The sequence below is a fragment of the Notamacropus eugenii genome, chromosome 7 (genome assembly GCF_028372415.1).
Source record: "Notamacropus eugenii isolate mMacEug1 chromosome 7, mMacEug1.pri_v2, whole genome shotgun sequence".
NCBI classification, from domain to species: domain Eukaryota; kingdom Metazoa; phylum Chordata; class Mammalia; order Diprotodontia; family Macropodidae; genus Notamacropus; species Notamacropus eugenii.
Window position 1 is genome coordinate 90,141,655 of NC_092878.1, and position 23,373 is coordinate 90,165,027.

A 23,373-nucleotide genomic window follows, 5' to 3' on the forward strand; every position below is an offset into this window, starting at 1 on the left:
GCTCATTCACTGCCTCCTACAAGAGGTCTTAAAAGATTTCAGAAGTTCTTTGTGATCTTCTTCAAAATATTATGATGCACTCTGGATAACAAAAACAATAACAACTACACAAACACACATACATGTATGTATACACACATACGTATGTACACACATATACATGTGTGTATATATGTGTGTGTGTATGTGTGTGTATATGTGTGTGTGCATATAGCCTGTTATATAGTAGACATTATGCTAAGGAACAATATTTCAAGACTCAAGTCTTGAAAGTCAACAACCCTGAAATCTGAGTTCTATTATTATCTCATTTTACAGGTGAGGAAACTGAGGAAAAGAGAAGTTAAATGATGTGATCAAGGTCACAGAGCTAGTAAGTGTCTGAGGCCACATGTGAGCTCAGGACTTCTTGATTTTATGCCCAGTACTCTATACACTGTACTGCCCACCTGCCTAATATTATTTCTATTTTCTTATGTGTGTATGCATTTCTTCCTCCTATAAAATGTAAGCTCTTCACAGGAACAGACTGTTTCATTTTTTTCCGTGTATGGCCAAAGCCTGATACAGTGCCTGGCACATAGCAGTAAGTAATGAATAAATGTTTGATGAAAATTGAATTGCTGAATGGCCATATTCAGACTGTTGTTCTATCTTTTTTATTTGCTTCTTTAGTTTAAGTTTTTTGTCTCTCTAAATATGCCATAAGCTCCTCAAGGCATGGAATTTAAACTTTTTAAAATGTTTCATTGATTTTTAAAATATGTTCTTATGCCCTAGTGCCTACTCTCCTCCATCAACACGGTTGTTGTCCTTTATTCTTGAAGAGGACCAAAATGACATCACCATGATAAAGTGAAATTTCATTAGGTCTGACTGTGACTGATTAGATCAATACAAACAAGCTCTGAATGCTCTACCACAGCTTGTGCACAGATAGTCAGTGTGAATATTTGGGGTGGATACTCCAAATTTGTACATTCTATGTTTACTTTGTGCTGTCTCAATTCTGCTTTACTCATAGAGCACAGCACCCTTTCTCATGTGGGCACACCATACTGAGGAGTCCTGTGCCAGTGTCTCTCATGTTGCACAATCAAATCCAAAGTTCTTGAGAGAGATATTGAGAGTGTCATCGTATCATTTCTTTTGACCACCATGTGATTATCTGCCTCATGTGATTTCTCCATAAAATAGTCTTGTTTTGCAAGCATACATTTTACATTCAAATAATGTGGCCAGCCCATCACAGTTGCATTCTCTGAAGCATAGTTCAATGCTTGGCAGTTCAACTTGAGCAGGGACTTCAGTGTCTGGTACCTTATCCTGCCAGGTAATCCTTAGAATCCTCCTAAGACAGTTCAAATGGAAGCAATTCAGTTTCCTGTCATGGCGCTGGTAGACTATGTTTCACAGACATACAGCAATGAGGTCAGTACAACAGCTCTGTAAACCTTTAGTTTGATAGTCAATCTTCTCTCTTCTCTCTCAAACCTTTCTTCGGAGCCTACCAAACACTGAGCTAGCTCTGGCAATGCGTTCATCAACCTCATTGCCAATGTGTACATCCCTGGAAAGTACACTACCAAGATAAGTGAACTTATCCACAGCATTCAAAACTTCTCCATTTGTTGTAAACGATGGTTCCACATATGATGGTGGGGTGGTAGCTGATGGAGTACCTGTGTTTTCTTGGTGGTAATTATTAGGCCAAAATTAACGCAGACATCAGAGAATACTTTGTTGCATCTCATCATCAGAGGCTGCATTGAGTTCACAATCATCTGCAAATAGAAAATCATGCACCAACACTTCCTACACTTTGGCCTTGGCTTGTAGCCTTTTCAAATTGAAAAACTTACCATCAGTGTGGTAGCTGACTTGATATCAAGTTCATTCTCTTTGAAAGCATTTGACAACATGGCTGAAAACATCATGCTAAAAAGCATGGGAGCAAGCAAACAGCCAGATCTTTTTTACTCCACTGATGACTTGGAAGGCACGAGAGCATTGTCCACTATCAAGAACCCAGGCAAACATGCCATCATGAAATTGATGTACAATACGGATGAACTTCTCTGGGCAACCAAATTTTGACATAATTTTCTATAAGCCTGACTAAAAATGTCAAAGGTCTTGGTGAGATTTACAAAGGTTGTGTGCAGACCTCTATTCTGCTCCTGACATTTCTCCTGGAGTTGTTGTCATGCAGCAAACACCATAAAGACTGTTCATAGGCCTTTTCTGAAACCACACTAGCTCTCAGGTATATGACCATCTTCCAGGTGAAGGAACAGCCTTTTAAGGAGGACTCTAGCAAGAATTTTGCCAGAAATGACTAAGAGAGAGACCCCCCTGTGATTGCTGCAGAACCATCTATTCCCTTTATTTTTATGGAGATGGACAATGAGCTCCTGGAGGATAACCTCCTCTTGCCATATAACCTGGGCAACTTCTGTCTACTTTTGTATGAGCAATAGTCCCTCTACTTTGTAAATCTCAGCTGGAATAGAATCAGCAGGTGCTTTGCCACATGAAAGGAGCCTAATGGCTTTCAAAACTTCTTCTTCAGCTGGAAGTTCAGCTAAGGAGGATTGACTTCAATCTGAGGTAAATGGTCAGTGGCCTCAGCATTGATTGATGATGGACTGTTGAGAACACTATGGTAGTGTTCAGCTCATCTCTCTAGGATCATGTCCTTATCTCTAATCAATGTGGCTCCATCAGCTCGGCAAGTCCTTGGGTGTTGATCACCCTTTTAAGCACTGCACAGCTCACCTCCTGGTGTGGTGAAGGGGGCTAGAAAAGGTGCCCTAAACATTATCTGCTTACCCAACCCTGGACCAATTATCGTGGCAGGTGGGGAATCCCACTATGTGGTTGAAACACACAAAAATGTACAAAATGTAGAAAAACATTTCAAAGATGATTGCACTTACCATTGGCACATGGAATGTGGGCACACCAGTAGTCAACACAAAATCCAGTAGACCTGAAAGAAGAACTGATCTTGTTGCAAGAGAACTCAATAGGTATCACATCCAAATAGAAGCCTTCAGTGAGACAAGATTGGCAAATAAAGGCCAGCTTACTGAAGTTGGAGCTGGATACACATTATTTTGGAGTAGTCACTCCAAATGAATGACAATTCCAGCGTGAATGACATGCTCATGACAATGTGATTGTCAGTTGCAGGAAAACATCGTGCTGCTATCATCAGTATCTATGCTCCTACTAAGACAAACCCTGATGAAGTCAAAGAAAAATTTTATGAAGACCTGGAGATTCTTAGCATCAATGTGCCAAAAGAAGGCAAGCTTATAATTCTGGGTGACTTTATTTGTAGAGTAGTCTCAGACTATCAGACTTCGCAGGGAGTCTTAGGGAGGAATGAAGTTGGAAACATCAACAGTAATGGTCATTTACTGATGATGACTTGTGCATTGCATGACCTTCTCATCACCAACATTGTTTTCTGTTTACCTAAATGCAATAAAACTTCATGGATGCACCCTCACAGCAAACATTGGGATTTAATAGACTACATGATTGTAAGGAGAAGAGACAGACAAGACGTAAGCGTGACAAAGGCAATGTGTGGTGAAGAGTGCCAAACTAAATATTCACATTCATCAAAAGTGCCACCCCCAAGGCAAAATTACTACCATAAGAATTAATGTCAACACATTAGTGCTCGTCTCTGAGCATGAACTGTTTGTTGCTAACTTGGAGGGAAAGTTGTGCCAACACGTAGCTGGCAACAGTGGAGAAGAAAAGGAGTGAGCAGCTTTCAGAGATTTGGTATACAGCACTCTATTTGCTCATCTGAGTCAGAACACTTACTATACTGGTTTGATGAAAATGATGGGGAAATTCAGAAAGTGCTACACGAAAAATGTGAACTCCACAGAATATACCCACAGGATAGTTCATTCACCTCTAAAAAGGCAACATTTAATTCTATCAAAAGCAAAGTACAAGCAAAGCTTAGAAATATGCATGATTCCTGGCTCAGTAAGAAGGCAGATGAAATTCATTTTTTATGCATATAGTAACAATCCAAAGCACTTTTATGATTCCCTGAAAGCTATTTATGGACCAAACCACCTATGGTGCATCCATCAACATACCCTTTTAACAAAGAGTGAAGCAAAATACACTTCACACATTTATCATACAGAATATATAGAACATATTCGTATGCATATAGAACATATTTGTATGCTGTGTTCATCATCCATTTGAACCAACCTCTGAGTCAGTAGGACACAGGTAGTAAGTTGACACACACAATATGACTGTACTCAGGTCACCTGACATTTCATTGTCCTAGGTAACTCTTCAGATTATGAATTGCAGGGGAAATGTTGATCAGCATGAGATAGGAATTCTTTATTGGATTTGCCCTACTAGTGCTTTCCAGTTAGCTTCTTTAACCCTGTAGGGTTTATAATGAGGATTCAAATGGTTCATACTAAAAATTCTTTAGTAGCACTTTAAGTGGTAAATATTGTAAATATTATAAATTGTATATTAAAATACCCTTGGAGCTCCCAGTACATTTTTTGTTATTGTTATTCTTGACATAATTTTATTTTTTTATTTTTTTTTTGATAATAAATCAAAGAAATTTATTTTAAAACAATTCTTTGGTATACATATAATTTTGCCATTTTTAAAAGACAAAAGCATATTTGCATACTAATGCAAAAACACTGCAATTCATAACATACAATTGTCTTGAATATGAGCTGGGGTGTTTCTGGCAGTATTTGTTGGTGTGGTGTGACAGCATGTGCAGAACAAGGTGTGCATGTTGTGTCTTCACAACCAAGGCCACAGTGAAGCTGCATAATGCTTCACAGGCAAGTGCTGCCAGAAGCACCTTGAATTAATTATGCATTTGATTTTGAATTAATTTTTGGTTGTGTTCAGAAACCTTTTCCTGTTGCCAGAGTTTTTGCAGCTGCTCCCCTGCCATTCAGTTATGTGAACCCCATATGAGGGTTACAATGCACAATTTAGGAAGCACTGTTAAATATAGGTTACAAAACTGGTTCAAAGCAGTTAAAATGACTTGCCTTTGATCATGTAGGTGGTATTAGTCAGAGGCAGGATTTGAACGTAGGTCTTCCTGACTCCATGTTCAGTAGCCTATCCATCATACTAGCTACTCTGTTGTGATTATGTCCACATCATAGGTGCCGCTTTCTGCCTTAAAAGGTAGTTTAAAGCTGAGAGAGTACCTTCCACAGGGATGAATTATCTCTCATCTTTCTTCTTTTTTTTTTTTTATTAATTTTTAACATTTATTTTCACACAATTTTGGGTTACCAATTTTCTCCCCTTTTTATCCCCTTCCCCCCCCCAAACCTGAGCTTTCTAATTGCCCCAGTGACCTATCTGCTCTCTCCTCTATCCTCCCTCCCTGCCCTTGTCTCCGTCTTCTCTTTTGTCCTGTAGGACCAGATAGCTTTCTTGACCCCTTAACCTGTATTTCTTGTTACCCAGTGGTAAGAACATTACATTTGGTCCTAACACTTTGAGTTCCAACCTCCTTAGCTCCCTCCCTCTCCACTCCTTCCCCTTGAAAGACAGGCAATTCAATATAGGCCATATCTGTTTAGTTTTGCAAATGATTTCCATACTAGTTGTGTTGTATAGGACTAACTATAGTTCCCTCCATCCTATCCTGTTCCCCTTTGCTTCTATTTTCTTATGGTCCTTTCCCTCCCCATGAGTGTCAGCCTCGGATTGCATTCTCCTCCCCATGCCCTCCCCTCCATCCTCTCCGCCACCTTGCTTGTGCCCCTGTCCCCCACTCTCCTGTATTATGAGATAGGTTTTCCTATCAAAATGAGTGTGCATTATATTCTTTCCTTTAGTGGAATGTGATGAGAGTAGACCTCATGTTTTTCTCTTGCCTCCCCTCTTTATCCCTCCACTAATAAGTCTTTTTCTTGCCTCTTTTATGAGAGATAATTTGCCCCATATAACTTCTCCCTTTCTCCTCCCAATATTTCTCTCTCACTGCTTGATTTCATTTTTTTTTAATATATGATCCCATCTTCTTCAATTCACTCTGTGCACTCTGTCTCTATGTATGTGTGCGTGTGTGCATGTGTGTGTGTGTGTACTCCCACCCAGTGCCCAGATACTGAAATGTTTCAAGAGTTATAAATATTGTCTTTCCATGTAGGAATGTAAACAGTTCAACTTTAGTAAGTCGCTTATGATTTCTCTTTGCTGTTCACCTTTTCATGGTTCTCTTCATTCTTGTGTTAGAAAGTCAAATTTTCTTTTCAGCTCTGGTCTTTTCATCAGGAAAATTTGAAAGTCTTCTATTTCACTGAAAGACCATTTTTTCTCCTGAAGTATTATACTCAGTTTTGCTGGGTAGGTGATTCTTGGCTTCAGTCCTAGTTCCTTTGACTTCTGGAATATCCTATTCCATTCCCTTCTATCCCTCAATGTAGAGGGTGCCAGATCTTGTGCTATCCTGATTGTATTTCCACAATACTTGAATTGTTTCTTTCTAGCTGCTTGCAATATTTTCTCTTTCACCTGGGAATTCTGGAATTTGGCCACAATGCTCCTAGGAGTTTCTCTTTTTGGATCTCTTTCATGCGGTGTTCTTCAGATTCCTTGAATATTTATTTTGCCTTCTGGTTCTAGAATCTCAGGGCAGTTTTCCTTGATAATTTCATGGAAGATGATGTCTAGGCTCTTCTTTTGATCATGGTTTTCAGGTAGTCCCAGAATTTTTACATTGTCTCTCCTGGATCTATTTTCCAGGTCAGTTGTTTTTCCAATAAGATATTTCACATTATCATCCATTTTTCGAAGCTGCGCGGTATGTTCTGAGATATCTGTCTTTCTCGAAAAGTCCTTAGCGTCCATCCGTACCATTCCAGTTTTGAAAGATCTATTTTCTTCAGTGAGCTTTTGAATCTCCTTTTCCATTTGGTTTATTCTGCTTTTGAAAGCATTCTTCTCCTCATTGGCCCCTTGCACCTCCCTTGCCAGCTGAGTTAGGCTAGTTCTCAAGGTGCCAATTTCTTCAAGATTTTTTTGGTTCTCCTTTAGCAGGGAGCTGATCTGCTTTTCATGCTTCTCCCTCATCCCTCTCATTTCCCTTCCCAGTCTTTCCTCCACCTCTCTAACTTGATTTTCAAAATTCCTCTTGAGCTCTTCCATGGCCTGAGCCCATTGGGTGGGCTGGGACACAGAATCCTCGATTTCTGTGTCTTTGCCTGATGGCAAGCATTGTTCCTCCCCTCAGAAAGGAAGGGAGGAAGTGTCTTTTCTCCGATAAAGTACCCTTCAATAGTTTTATTTCTTTTCCCTTTTCTTGGCATTTTCTCCAACCAGTGGCCTGACCTCTGAATGTTCTCTTCACACCCACCTCGCCTCCTGGTCCTCCCAGCCAGCGTTTGGGGACTGAGATTCAAATGCTGCTTCCCGCCTTAGGATTTTTGGCAGGGGCAGGGCTGCTATTCAGTGTGAGAATTAAGTTCAGGTGGTCAGGTCAGGGCAGGGCCGCCTCTCAGGCTCAGTTCCCTCTGGGGGTTTATGCACAGACCTTCCACAATGGATCCAGGCTCCTGCCCATTTGGGGAGCCCCCGTCCGCAGCCGCCTCTGAGCCCCCACCTCCCGGGAGGGCCCAAGCCATGGGGGCACCCCACTCCCCTCTCAACCCGCCAAAGAGACTCTCTCACCCACCCCCGTCAGTCACCTGTTGGTGGGGGGGCCCGTGCCGCCGCTGAAGATCCCACCTCCGGAGCCCTCTCACATCTGTGCCTCTCGGAGCCGCGGCTGGCCGCCGCCGCAGGTCCGGGCTGGGCTCCGCGTCTGCAGCGCGATGGACCTTTTGCGAGAGGTTTGCAGGTCCCTCTGTGGGTGGGGGGACCCGCGTGGCCGCTGGAGATCCCGTCCCCGTAGCCCTCTCGGATCTCCTCCCTTCAGTGTCTCGGCCGAGGCAGGCTCCCCGTCCTGGCGCCCAGTCCGCGGCGTGAAGATCCCCCCGCGAGAGGTCTGCAGGTCTCTCCGGAGCAGAAATCTCCCTCGCTCCAATACTCTGTGGTCTCTGGGTGCAGAATTCGCCCTGGCTTGGTCCCCTCTAGCCGTTCTGTGGTTTGTGGATTCGGAGCTATGTGTATGTGCGTCTTTCTACTTCGCCATCTTGGCTCCGCCTCCTTGACATAATTTTATGTGAGAAATTACATTTGGAAGCTCTTTTCTTTACCACTAAAATCTCATTTGATCCTCTGTCCCCCAATAAATCCACAACATTAAAAATGTGAAAATTATTGTTTTGTGAATATAGTGGGAGTGAACTAGATGTGGTTATACACTTGATGCACTTGGTGTGTTGTTTTGTCCTACCTTTAGCAGAGCAAAGGGCAAATTACAGTACCTGAGGATATGACCAGGGAAAGTAGCAGACATCAAGGGACTCCTTGACTGACTGAGGGTGACCCTGGGTTTGAAGACTGGATGAAGGTTTCAAGTAAAGATTGCCAACATGAAAGGCTGAACTAAGCTTACCTCTCCAGTTAAACACCCTGGCAACTATGAAGAAAGCACTAGAAGAAAAAAACAAGATGGTATTTAATCAAAATCAACAACACTCAACTCTTCCATCACATTCGGACCTGCACTAGAAGCTTTATCTCAGAGCTTTCCACTAGTGGGGTGCCTACCCAGGGTCAGAGACCTGGACCTTTGGAGTGGGGGAGTACTTTCTTGGGTGGCAACATGGGATTTGACTCTATTAAACAATAGGTAGGAGTCTAAGAAGTACAGGTAGAGTGGGAGGAAAGAAGCCTTCAGTGGATCTGACAGAAAACAGACATAAAAGCTGTACTTTGAATATCTTTATTGTGGAGAGGCATAGGGGAGGAGAAGGATAGCATTAGAGGAAGAAAGCTTGCTGCTGGCACCCAGGCCAGGAGTGTATACAACTTGGGTTTTGTACAGCCAGAAGTAAAGTTGAAATGCCAAAAGAGAAAACAAAAAGGAGAAATACTACTAATAGCCTGCCTGGATATGTTGGAATGGCCACTCTCTCTACCCTTTAATGTGTCCCCCACCCAAAAAAACCCTGTAAAGTGAGAAAAGGGGGCAACATAAACAACAGCATTGCAAAGGGTAGGGACTCAAAACAAACAACAACAACAGAAAACTGCAGAGAGTAGAAGCCTGGGAGCAGGAGAAGGGGAGCCAAGATGGTAGAGTAAAAGCAAGGACTAGTGTAAGCTCTCTACCAAACCTCTCCAACTATCTGTAAAATGACTCTAAACAAATTCTAGAGCAGCAAAATCAACAAAATGACAGAATGAAATAAATCTCCAGCCCCAGATAACTTGGAAGGTCTGTTGCATCAGTAAGAGGGAGGAGCTCATTATAGTACAGCCCAAGTCAGCACAGGTTGGTCTCCAGCAAACCTGAAGCAGGTCTCAGGGGACTGAAGCACTGGAAGCTGTGGCAATTTCCAGACTTCTCAACCCAGAAACTCCAAAGATAACTTAGAAGTTCAGTAGGAAAGGTCTGTTGCATGTGTATAAGAAAAGAGCACAGTTCAGTCCTGTCCCCAGCACAGTCCTGGCCCCAGAAAACCAGGAGCAGGCCGTGGGCGTGACTGATCAGCAGTGACAGAAGAAGTAGAGGTGGCAGTGACTGTCTCTGGAGCTCTCAGCATGCAGATGGTAAGAGTATCCAACAAATGGTCAGAAAGAGACTATAAGGATCTCTTTGCTGGCATGAAGGCAGGACTTTGTTGCTTTGCCCATACTTAGATCTGAGTTGCCATCCTCGGTGATAGTCTTGGGGTGAGGAGGAGCACTGCCATAGCAGAGTTTGTGATAGCAATGGAAAGGGAAACTTCCTCACAGTTCTAGGGCAGAAAAGAGTGCTTGTGGTCATTCACAGACCAAAGCACGGGTCAAGAAGGGAGTCACACCACTCCTTTGATCATATGATCTTGGAAGAACTGAAAACTTACAGGTCCCTAAAGTATTTCTAAAAAATAGCTGTAGAAGTCCCTTGAAGTCTGGGACAGTAAGCCCTCCACCCTTAAAGCAGAGTCCTCCCTTGACAAAGAGATAAAAAGTTAAGTAATAGGCTGGGAAAAGAAGCAAGCAATGGGAAAAGAAACTCAGACTATAGAAACTTACTTTGGCTACAAGGAAGATCAAAATATACATTCAGAAGACAATAAAGTCAAAGTTCCTACATCCAAAGCCTCCAAGAAATTATGTATTGGTATGAAGCCATGGAAGAGCTCAAAAAGGATTTTGAAAATCAAGTAAGAGAAGTAGCACAAAAAATTGGGAATAGAAATGAGAGTGATGCAAGAAAATCATGGAGAAAGAGTCAACAGCTTGCTAAAGGAGACTGAAAAAAATAACCAAGAAAAAAACCTTTAAAAATAGATTGGTCCAAATCGCAAAAGAGTTCCAAAAATCCAAGAAGATTGCTTTGTAGAGAAGAATTGGCCAAATGGCAAAGAAGGTCCAAAAGTTCATTGTAAGAAATAGTTCCTTGAAATTTAGAATGGATCAAATAAAAACTAATGACCCTATGAGAAGTGAAGAAATTATAAAACAAACCATAAGAATGAAAAAAGAAATAGAAGTTCATGTGAAAAATCTCATTGGAATAACAACTGACCTGGAAAATAGATGTAGGAGACATAATTCAGAAATTTCTGGTCTACCTGAAAGCCATTATAAAAAAAAGAGGCTAGACATCCACTTTGAAGAAATTACCAAGGAAAACTGCCCTGATATTTTAGATCCAGAGGGTAAAACAGAAATTGAAAGAATCTATTCATCACTTCCAGAAAGAGATCCCAAAATGAAAACTGTCAGGCATATTGCAGTCAAATTCCAACATTCCTAGGTCAAGGAGAAAATATTGCAAGCAGCCAGAAAGAAGTAATTTGAGTATTTTGGTACCACAATTGGGATACCATAATATTTAGCAGCTTCTATATTAAGAGAGTGAAGGGCTTTGAAAATGATATTCTGAGGGTCAAAGGAGGTAATTAAAACCAAGAATCATCTACCCAGCAAAACTGAGTGTATTCCATGATGCGGGGATGGGGTGGGAAATTGGCATCCAATGACACAGAAGAATTTAATGCATTCTTGAGAATTAACCAGAGATAAATAGAAAATTTAACTGTCAAATACAAGACTGAAGAGAATCCTGAAAAGTTAAACAGGAAAGAGAAGTCATAAGATATTTTAAAAAGTTGAACTGTTTACATTCGTACATGGAAAGATGATATTTGTAACTCAAAAGACCTTTTTCAGTATTAAGGCTGTTAAAGAAAACATATGTATATATACACAGAGGGCACAGAGTGAGTTGAATATGAAGGGATGATATATGAAAATAAAATTAAGGGATGACAGAGGAATGTATTGAGAGAAGGAGAAAGAGAGAGGTGAAATGGAGTAAATTATCTCACAAAAAAGCAGCAAGAAAAAGCTTTTATAGTGAAAGGGAAGGGGGTTGGTGAGAGGGGATGGGTGAACCTTTCTCCCATTGGAATTGGCTTAACAAGGATGTAACATTATAACATACACAATCAATTGGATATGGAAATATATCTTATCCAAGAGATAAATAGCAGGCAAAGAGATAAGAGAGCAAAGGGAGATAAAAGAGAAGGAAGATTGGGGAGAGGGTAATCAAAGCAAACAATTTTGAGGAGAGACAGGGTGAAAGGAGGGAGAATAGAATAAATAGGATGGAGGGAAATAGATTTTGAAATAGTGACTGTGAAAAAATTTTGAAGCAAGTTTCTCTGATAAAGGTTTCATTTCTGTAAATATAGAGAACTGTATCAAATTCCTAAAAAAAGAGTCATTTCCCAATTGATAAATGATCAGAAGATATAATCAGTCTTCAGATGAAGTAAATAAAGCTATCAATAGCCATACAAAAAAATATTCTAACTCACTATTGACTGAAAAAAGGCATTTAAAACAATTCTGAGGTACTACCTCATGTTATTAGATTAGATAATAGGATGGGAAAGGTAAATGACAAATACTGGAGGAGATATGGGGAAAATGAGATGTTAATATACTGTTGTTGGAATTGTGAATTAAATGGAACTATACCCAAAGGGTTATAAAGTCATGCATACTCTTTAACCTAGCAATTCCACTACTAAGTCTGTATCCCAAAAGAGATAACAAACAAAAAGGAAAAGGACCCATATATGCAAAAGAATATTTATAGCAGCCCTTTCTGTGATGGCAAAGAATTGAAAACTGAGGGGATGGCCATCGACTAGGGAATGACTGACCAACTTTTGGCATATGATTGTGACAGTGTACTATTATGCTACAAGAAGTGATGAGGTAGATGATTTCAAAAATCATGGGAGGACCTACATGAACTAAAGCAAAATGAAATGAGCAGAACCAAGAAACCATTAGACACAGTACCAGCAATATTGTAATGATGCTCAACTGTTAAAAACATAGCTCCTCTGATCAATTCAATGATCCAAGGAACTTCCAAAAGATTTATGATGGAATAAAAAAAGTATGTGGAAGACAATCATTGGCTTAGATTAAAAAGAGTAGAAAACTGTTTCCAAGTAATGAGAACACAAAGAATTGAAGGGAATAAACAGAATTCATTGATTCTATAAGCCAATAAAATATTAGAAATAAATCAAATAACAGAATAATTAGAACATATAAGGTATTTACTAATATGTCTAACTTGTAAAATGGAACAAAAATAAATAATTTAATAATTATTAGACCTTTTGGTATCTATGACCAAAGGCAAGTAAATAAAACTTTCATTAAAGTATAAAATAAAACTTTCCAGAACTATTAGAACCAGAAAACAGAATAAAAATAGAACTCACAGTTAATCTCACAAAAGCAAACAGAGTTGTGCTTACCAAGAAATATCATAAACAAAATCCAGAACTTCACGCAGTCAAAAAAAAAAATCATATACAAATTACTGCGGTCAGAATCACACGAAATTGCACAGCAATTAATAAAATCAAAAAATGAAACAAAACAAGTTACTGGGAACACCTTATACCATAATTCAAAAGAACAATTTCTATTTAAGAACAATTTATTATGCAGAACTGAATATAATGACAGAGTAATAAGAGGATATTTATCAGAACAGATCATAAATTCATATGTTCAAAACTGGAAGGATCTTAGCGGCTGAATCTAATTCTCTCATTTTATAGAAGAAGAAACTGAAATAGGGAGAGATTAATTGAATAATTCAGATTTACACAGTAAGTGCCTGAGATTAGAATTGAATAGGGACTTGTTGACTAGAAATGCATTGACTTATTCATTATATTATATTTTTGGTTTCCCTAAGAGCAAAAAAATAAATAAAGCTAAGCAATATATTATGAAAGAAGAAAGAAGGGGATGGGTGGAAGTAAATATAATTATAATTAGACAACAAGAGCACATCAATAGTATAAATAAATAATACAAATTTAAAATTGAAATCTGATAAAGCAGGTATTAGTCGTGTTAAAACAGATAAAATACACATTCAGAAATACCTTAATGTTGAAATACTTTATATTACCAAGAGAGACAGGACAGAGAGAGACAGATAGACAGAGACAGAGAGACAGAGAAAGAGAGAGGAGAGACAGAGAGAGACACAGAGAGAGGGAGAGAGAGAGAGAGAGAGAGAAGAGAGAGAGAGAGAGAGAGAGAGAGAGAGAGAGAGAGAGAGAGAGAGAGAGAGGTGGGGGGGGCTAGAAATGGAAAAGAAATAATCACAAGCAAAACAACTGGTGAATACAGGGAGAAGATTATAAAGAATGCATTTAAAGAAAAGAGAACAAGTAAGATAGTCATCTATGATAAGACTTGGTAAAGACAGGAATGTTGGAGGGATTGGATCAGAACATTTGAATTTTAAGTTACTAGTGTTGATCTCATTAACTTTCTTTTGCTACTTCTTTCCCTTCATGTAAAGGGCAAAAAGAAGGAACATTTAACAGTATATGGAAAAGTGGAAAATAAACATAAAAATGGCTATAAAAGTGAATGTAATTAATGCACTGATAGAATAAAGTTGATAGCAAAATGGATTGGAAAGTAAAATTCCCTCCCCCTCCCCAAATAAGTTGGGTACAAGAAACAAACTTAAAACATTAAAGTTCTTACATAATTATAACGAAGGAATAAACTAGATTCTAGACACTAGAATTTACTATGCCTCAGGTAAAATAAAAAAAGAAAAGGTTAGCAATCATCATCCCAGGTGCAATAGCAATAAAAGTAGATATAACTAAAAGAGATAAGGGAGCAAACATCCTTAAAGCTATTATATATAATCAGAAAACATCAATTTTAAACACACACACACACTTAATGTAATAACACCTAATTGCTTAAAAGAAAATCTAGGAGAATTACACAGAAAAAGAGATAGCAAAACAGTAATTGTCATGGAGATCAATGTATGTCTTTCATATCTAGACAAATATATCACAAAGACAAATGAAAAACAAGGACCCGAGTAGAATTTTGGGGAAAAAAAATTATGTACCTTTATGGACTATTAGATGGGAATTGCAAGGAATTTACATCTATCAAAGCATTGTGTTGAATTTTTCTTTTAACTTTAAAAAAATACTTATTCAAATTTTAGTTACAACATCCAATTCCACAAGGTTTGGAGTATTAAATTTTTCTCCCCTCCTTCCCCTCCCTCTTCCCATGATGGTAAGCATTCTTATATAGGCTCTACATATACATTCATATTAAAGGTATTTTAACGTTAGACATATTGTAAAGAAGAATCACAAGCAATGAAATTAACCACGAGAAAGAAGAAACAAAACAAAATGAGAGAGAGAGAGAGAGAGAGAGAGAGAGAGAGAGAGAGAGAGAGAGAGAGAGAGAGAGAGAGGAAATAGTATGTTTCAATCTGCATTCAGGCTCCATAATTCTTTCTCTGGGTGTGGACAGCACTTTCCATCGTGAAGTTTTTGGAGATATCTTGAAATCTGTCATTGCTGAGAAGAGCTGAGTCTATCAAAGTTAGTCAACACACAATGTGGCTATAGCTATGTACAATGTTCTCCTTGTTGTGCTCCCCTCACTCAGCCTCAGTTCGTGTGTTTCCAAATTTTTCTGAAACCTGCTTGCTCACCATTTCTTGTAGAACTAGCATCCCATTACATTCATGTATCACAGCTTGTTCAGCCATCTCCCAACTGATGAGTATCCCCTCAATTTCCAATTCTTGGCCTCCACAAAAATAGCTGATATAAATATTTGGTGCATGTGTAAATTATTTTGTACATGACCTTTTCGGGATACTGCCCTAGATATGTTATTACTGGGTTGAAGGTTATGCACACTTTTATAGCCCTGTGGTCATAGTTCCAAACTGCTCTCCAGAATGGTTGGATCAGTTCACACCTCCACCAACAATGTATTAATGCTCCAGTTTTCCCACATCTTCTCCAAAATCTATCATTTTCCTGTTTTGTTATATTATACAATCTCACAGATGTGATGCGGGACCTAAAAGTTGTTTTGATTTACATTTCTCCAATCAATAGTGATTTTGAGCATTTTTATATGACTATAGATATCATTAATTTCTTCCTCTGAAAGCTGCTTAATCAGCTGGGGAATGTGTGAAAGTTTTAGTTGAAAATCTCATATATGCAGAAAAGTAGAGATATTAAAACACGGCTTACTAATTACAACATATTTAAAAAGCATAACCAATAAGGGAATTTTGAAGAAAGGATTTAGAATTAAAAGGAGACTAAGAAATAAAATGGTAAAGCTTATGAGGGTTAGAAAATAAATCATTGAAATAAGACATACTTTTATCTAAGAAAATATATTAATGAGATATCACATGAAATTTCATATGAAAAAACAAAATAATCCTTAACCAAATGTATATGTCTAAACACATTCATCAACAAAAGACACAAAGGACTAATAAAATAAACATATGACTAAAATAAATTAAAAAGCAATGAGTTTAAAATTGCAAAATAATACAAAAATAGAAATTATGGGGTAAAAGAATATAACAATTAAATTTAAAAAATGAAATAAATACAGAAGGTTTTTAAAAAGACTAACAACATAGACAAATCATTAACTATTTTGATTAAAGAAAGGAAAAGTAGATTACAAAAGTAAAGACAGAATTATAACAGAGAAAGAATAAATTAGGTAGATATGTGTAAACTCTTTTGCTTACATATTCTATTTCAAATATGTATCAAATAACATACTTGGTTTGGCAGGTAAACTCCCAAATATTTTATAGTGTCTACCCTAGCTTTCAATGGGATTTCTCTTTCTATCTCTTGCTGTTGGGCTTTGTTACTAATAATATAGAAATGCAGATGATTTCTGTGGGTTTATTTTGCAACCTGCAACTTTGCCAAAGTTGTTTATTATTTCAAGTAGTTTTTTACTTGATTCTTTTGGGATTCTCTAAGTCTATTATCATATCATCTGCAAAGAGTAATAACTTAGTTTCTTCTTTGCCTATTTTAATTCCTTCAATTTCTTTATGTTCTCTAATTGTTACAGTCAACATTTCTAGTACCATATTGAGTAATATTGATGATAATGGACATCCTTGTTTCACTCCTGATCTTACTGGAAATACATCTAGCTCATCCCCATTACATATAATGCTTGCTGAAGATTTTAGGTAGATATTGCTTATTATTTTATGGAAAGTTCCCTTTATTCCTATGTTCTCCAGTGTTTTCCATAGGAATGAATGTTGTATTTTGTCAAAAGATTTTTCTGCATCTATTAAGTTACTTATATGCTTCCTGTTAGGAGGACCTGAGTTCAGATTTCACCTCTGACACTTGACACTCACTAGCTGTGTGACCTTGGGCAAATCACTTAACCCCAATTGCTTCATCCTGGGTCATCTCCAGTAATCCTGATGAATATCTGGTCACTGGATTTAGATGCCTCTGGAGAGGAAGTGAGGATAGTGACCTGCACAGCCCTCCCTCACTCAAAACAAAGTCAAGTGCAAGTCATGTAATTATTTCTCTGATGGCATGGTCTTCTTCAGCAAACAAATGACAAACACACTTCCTCTTCTATTTATCTCGGCAATTTATATTTTTTAAAATAATCATCCATCTTATTTAGAATGTAGAATTTATGGGCATAAAGTTGGGCAAAATAATTTCTAATTATTGTTTTAATTTTCTGCTCTTTGGAGATCAGTTCACCACTTTCATTTTTGATATTGGCAATTTGGTTTTCTTCTTTCTGTTTTTAATCATATTGACCAAAGGTTTATCAATTTTATTGGCTTTTTCATAAAACTAACTCTTAGTTTTACTTATTAGTATGGCAGTTTTCTTAATTTCAGTTTTATTAATCTCTCTTTGGTTTTCAGTATTTCTAATTTGTTATTTACTTGGGGATTTTCAATTGTTTTTTTTTTTTTTAACTTTTTCAGCTGCACATCCAATTCACTGATCTCCTCTTTCTCTACTTTACTCATGTAGGCATTCAAAGAAATAAAACTTCCCATACGAACTACTTTTACAGTATTACATAAAATTTGTATGTTTTCTCATTATTGTCATTCTCTTGAATGACGTTGTTGATTGTTTCTGTGATTTGTTGTTTATCACACTCCTTCTTTAAGATTAGATTATTTAGTTTCCAATTAATTTTTGTGTATCTTCCCATGGCCTTTTATTACTTATAACTTTTATTGCATTATGATCTGAGAAGGATGCGTTGACTCTCTCTGCTTTTGGACACTGAATTGTGAGGTTTTCATGCCATAGTACATGATCAATTTTTGTATATGTTCCAGGTACTGCTGAGCAAAAGGCACATTCCTTTCTATCCCCATTCAGTTTTCTCCAGAGATCTATGATATCTACCTTATCCAGAGTTCTATACACCTCCTTAACTTCTTTAATGTTTATTTTAAGGCTATATTTATCCAATTCAGAGAGGGGGAGGTTGAGGTCCCCCACTACTATAGTTTTGCTATCTATTTCTTCCTACAACTCCTCCAACCTTTTCTCTAAGTATTTGTATGCTGTACTACTTGGAGTATACATGTTTAGTAATGATATTGCTTCATTGTCTATGGTGCCTTTTAGCAGGAGATAGTTTCCTTCCTTATCTGTTTTGATGAGGTCTATTTCTGTTTTTGATTTGTCTGAGATTAGAATTGCTACCCCTGCTTTTCTTACATCGACTGAAGCACAATATATTCTGCTCCAACCTTTTACCTTTACCCTGTGTGTATCTCCTGTTTCAAATGTGTTTCTTGTGAACAACATATTGTTAGATTATAGTTTTTAATCCATTCTGCTACCCTTCTCTATTTTATGGAAGAGTTCATCCTATTCGCATTCATAGTTATAATTATTGTGTCTTTCCCTCCATCTTCTTTCCCCTTGTTTGTGCTTTTAGTTCTCCCTTCTCCCTTTGTTTCCACAATAGAATTTTAGTTTTTGACGACTGCCTCCCTCAGTCTTCTCTTCCTTCTCTCAGCCTCCCTTCCTTTTACTTCCCTTTATCCTTACTACTTCTTCCTTCCCTTTTCACCTCCCTTCCCATTTCTTTCCCCTTTCCCTTCCTACTGTCTATAGAGCTAGTTGCATTTCTATTCTTAATTAAGTTGGTTGTTCCCTTCTTGAACCAAATCCAATTAGAGTAAATATCAAACAATGTTCTTGTCCCTCCTCTCTTACCCCTACTGTAATATAATTTTGTGCCTCTTCCTGTAACTTGATATACCATTTTCTGCCTCCTCCTTTTCAAATCTCCTGCTCCGATTCCTCAGAATGCTTAAATCACATTTTTTTATCATCACATCATTTACTTTATATTCACTCCCTCTATTTATGTGTATCACTTTTATATATCATGAAAAATATACAATTCTCAAGATTAGCAAGTATCATCTTCCCTTATAGGGATGTAAACAGTTTGCCCATATTGAGTAACAATTTTTCCCCCTGTTTACCTTTTTATGCCTCTCTTGAGACCTGCATTTGAAGACAGAGCTTTCTATTGAGCTCTGGCCTTTTCGTCAAGAAATTATGGACATGCCTTATTTCATTGAATGTCCATTTCCTTGCCCAAAACATTATGCTCAACTTTTCAGAGTAATTGATCCTTGCAATCCCAGCTTATTTTCCTTAAAGAACGTAATATTCCAATTCCTTTGATATTTTAATATAGAACCTGAAAGGTCCTGTGTGGTCCTTACTGTAGCTCCTCAATATTTGGATAGTTTCTTTCTGGCTGCTTGTAGTATTTTCTCATTCACTTGATAGTTCTGGAATTTGACAATGATATTTCTTGGTGTTTTTAATTTAGGATCCCTTTCAGGAGATGAACAGTGGATTCTTTCAATGACTATTTTGCCCTCTGGATCTAGGACTTTGGGGAAGTTTTCCTTGATTATTTCTTGGAAGATTTTGTCCAGGCTCTTTTTATCATCATCAAAATACTTGAATTGAGTCTTTCTGGAAGCTTGTAATATTTTCTCCTTGACCTGGGAACTCTGGAACTTGTCTACAACTTTCCTAGTTTTCCTTCTGGGATTTCTTTCAGGAGGTGATTGGTCAAGTCTTTCCATTTCTATTTTGTCACCTGGTTCTAGAATATCTGGGCAGTTTTCTTTGGAAGATGATGCGTAGGCTCTTTTTTGAATGATGGTTTTCAGGTAAACCAATAATTTTGGAATTATTTCTCCTGGATCTATTTTCCAGGTCTGTTGTTTCCAATGAGATATTTCACATTGTTTTCTATTTTTTCATTTCTTTGACACTGCTTTATAATTTCTTGATTTCTCATAAAGTCATTTGCTTTCATCTTCTCTATTCTAATTTTTAAAGAACTATTTTCTTCAATGAGCTTTTGGACTTCCTTCTCTACTTGGTCAATTATGCTTTTTAAAGCATTCTTCTCTTCATTGACTTTTTGGACCTCTTCTGCCATTTTAATTAGTCTATTTTTAAAGGTGTTGTTTTCTTCAGTAATTTTTGGGTCTCCTTTAGCTAGCTGTTGACTTGTTTTTCACGATTTTCTTGCATCACTCTCATTTCTTTTCCCATTTTCCTCCACCTTTCTTACTTGATTTTCAAAATCCTTTTTGAAGTCTTCCATGATCTGAGCCTATTTCATATTGTTTTTGGAGCCTTTGGATGCAGGTGCCTTGACCTTGCTGACTTCCTCCAGTTTTGTGCTTCAGTCTTCCTCTGGTCATGTGTTTTGATCTTCCTCATCTGAAAAGATATTTTTGTACATTTAAGTCCTTTTCCTTTATGATTTTATCACTTTTGGGGTATAAGACCCATGGTCAGTGGTATTGCTATGTCAAAGGCTTTATAGCCCTCTGGGCATAGTTCCAAATTTCCCTACAGTATATTTGAATCAGTTCACAACTCCATCAACAATGCATTTTTTTGGAGCCTTTGGATGCAGGTGCCTTGACCTTGCTGACTTCCTCCAGTTGTGTGCTTCAGTCTTCCTCTGGTCATGTGTTTTGACCTTCCTCACTGAAAAGTGAAAATAACTTTTCACTAAGAAAGTAACCTTCTATGGTCTTATTTTTTCCCCATTTTGGGCTATTTTCCCCAGGCAATTACTTGACTTTTGAGTCTTTCTCAAGTGAAAGGTATACTAACCCAGGCTTCAGAGGTTTGAGGCAGCTGTTCCCTGAAATATCTCTAGGGACTTGTAAGTTTTCAGTTCTTCCAAAGTGGCATAGTCAAGGGAAAGATTTTTACTCCTAACTTGCACTCTGGTCTGTGAGCAATCACACACACTGTTTTCTGTTCTGGAATTGTGAGTAGGATTCCCTCTCCACTGCCACCACCAGCTTTGCTATGCCAGTGCTCCTTCTCACCCTGACTGCCTCTCAGGACTGAAATCCAGATCAGCTGCCCGATTCCCTAATTGTTTTTCAATCCAGAGCTCCACAAGCCACTGCTACTGAGGCAGTGCCTGCAGCTGCCCTGGGAGTGGGGCTGGGCTTGTGGCAGGGACTATGCTCCCCTCTCACCCAGATGAAAGAGCTTTCTCCCTGACCTGTCTTTGGTGAGCTGCCCATGATTTAGTGCCCTGAAGCCTGGTTCAGTCCCCTCTGTGCTGGTGCAACCCCTGTTGGGCTGTGTTCCACTCTGAGCCCAGTGCAATAGACCCTTCCTGTTGGCCTTCCAGGTTGTCTTGGACTGGAAGTCTGTTTCATTCTGTCATTTTGTAGTTTCTGCAGCTCTAGAATTTGTTTAGAGTAATTTTTACAGGTATTTTAAGGGCTTTGGGGGAGAACTTGAACAGGTCCATGCTTCTATTCTGCCATCTTGGCTCCACACTATCATTTCTTATAGTTTAAGCTTATACCATATTTATACTTATTCCCCCATAATCACACACCACAATTTGTTCAACTGTTCCCCAATTAATGGTCATCCCCCCAATTTTCTATTCTATGCCCTCAGAAAAGAGCTACTATAAATATTTTTGTACATTTAAGTCCTTTTCCTTTATGATTTTATCACTTTTGGGGTATAAGACCCATGGTCAGTGGTATTGCTATGTCAAAGGCTTTATAGCCCTCTGGGCATAGTTCCAAATTTCCCTACAGTATATTTGAATCAGTTCACAACTCCATCAACAATGCATTAATGTTTAATTTTTCCTATGTCCCCTATACCATTTGTCATTTTTCTTTTCTGTCCTATCAGCCAATCTAATAGGTGTGAGGTGGTACCTCAGAAATGTTTTAAATTATATTTCTCCAATCAATAGTGAGTTTGATCATTTAAAAACTATGGCTATAGATAGCTTTGATTGCTTCATCTGAAAACTGTTCATATCTTTTGATCATTTATCAGTCAGGGGAAGGACTTTTATTTTTTTATTTTAATTTGACTCAGTTTTCTCAATATGTTTGAGAAATGAGGCCCTTATCAAAGAAATTTGCTTCAATTTTTTCACACTTACTTTTGCAAACCATTTTTCCCTCTATCCTATTTTCCCCATTTATTCTATTCTCTCCTTTTCACAATCCCTTTTCAAAAATGTTTTGTTTCTGATTATCCCCAATGTGCCTTCCCTTATACTACCTTTTCTCTTATCCTCTTCCTTTCCCTCCTTTTTCATTAAATTTTAGGGAAATTGTGATGTCTATCAGGGGAAGAAAGCTATATTCACACTCCTGTGAGAATAATGAACATATTTAAATGTATCTCTTCCCTCCACAATCACACCCATTCCTATTCTAAACTTAATATTGTTTTCTTTATGTGGCACAGCTCAATAAATTCTTGTTGAAATAAAGTGAATTATATTATTGCGACCTAACATAATTTCAAATGACCTTTAAAATAACTGAATATTGTAAGAAACTTAAATTTAGCCACATTTTATTGAGAATAATTTGATATATATGTATATATATATTCAATAAAAACATGCTTTTATGGACTATTGATAAGAAAAAAAAAACTAAAGGAAAGGCACATGGCCATAAAATTAATGGGATTAGAGTTTTGGGGGATAGCCATGCAAATATTGCCATTATAATCAAATTTTAATTGATCTCACTAGATTTAAAATAATTTTCAAGACTGAGTAGGCTTCATATAAAGGTGAACTTTATTTGTGTTTGTGCAAGTAAAACAATAGAAAATTTTTAGTGGGGTAGAGAGGAAAAGAGAATCTAATAATTCAAGAAAAAATATTGCTATGTAGCTTTCCTAGTAATGGGAAGAAAACATTGGCATTTAAGCCACTCAGGTGACATAAGTAAATCAGAGAAACAGGACCAGAAATAGAGAAACACAATTATAGATATATGTCACAGCTATAGTGAATTGTGGAATACATGAGTATGGTATTTGGGTCCTTTCCCCCCAATAATTTGCATGCTCTAATACCCTAAAATTATTATTTTAGAATGTTATCAAAATTATTAAAAAGGAAAAAGTGATGAGAAGTTTCAGAATTAAAATTCAAGTTTTAAATATTCAAGTATACAAACAGATTAGGAAGACAAACCTCTCCTCTGAGGAATACCTCAGGCATTTCAAAAGAATATTTAGTGAAGTGTAGAAATGGCATAAGCTTAAATTGGTGAAAAGCAGATCAAACCAAGTTTTATGTCATTCATCTAATGTCCCTTTTTCCATTCTGCAAAGAAAAAAAAAGCACTGAATGGATATTGGTGTTTTTTTTTTTCTTCCCCATAATAAAACTTCAATCACACTACATAACCAGCCACTTTTCCAGAGGAATGATGAAAAAAAAAAAAAAGAATGCTGCCCACATTGTGACAGAGAGATGATGGGTTCATAT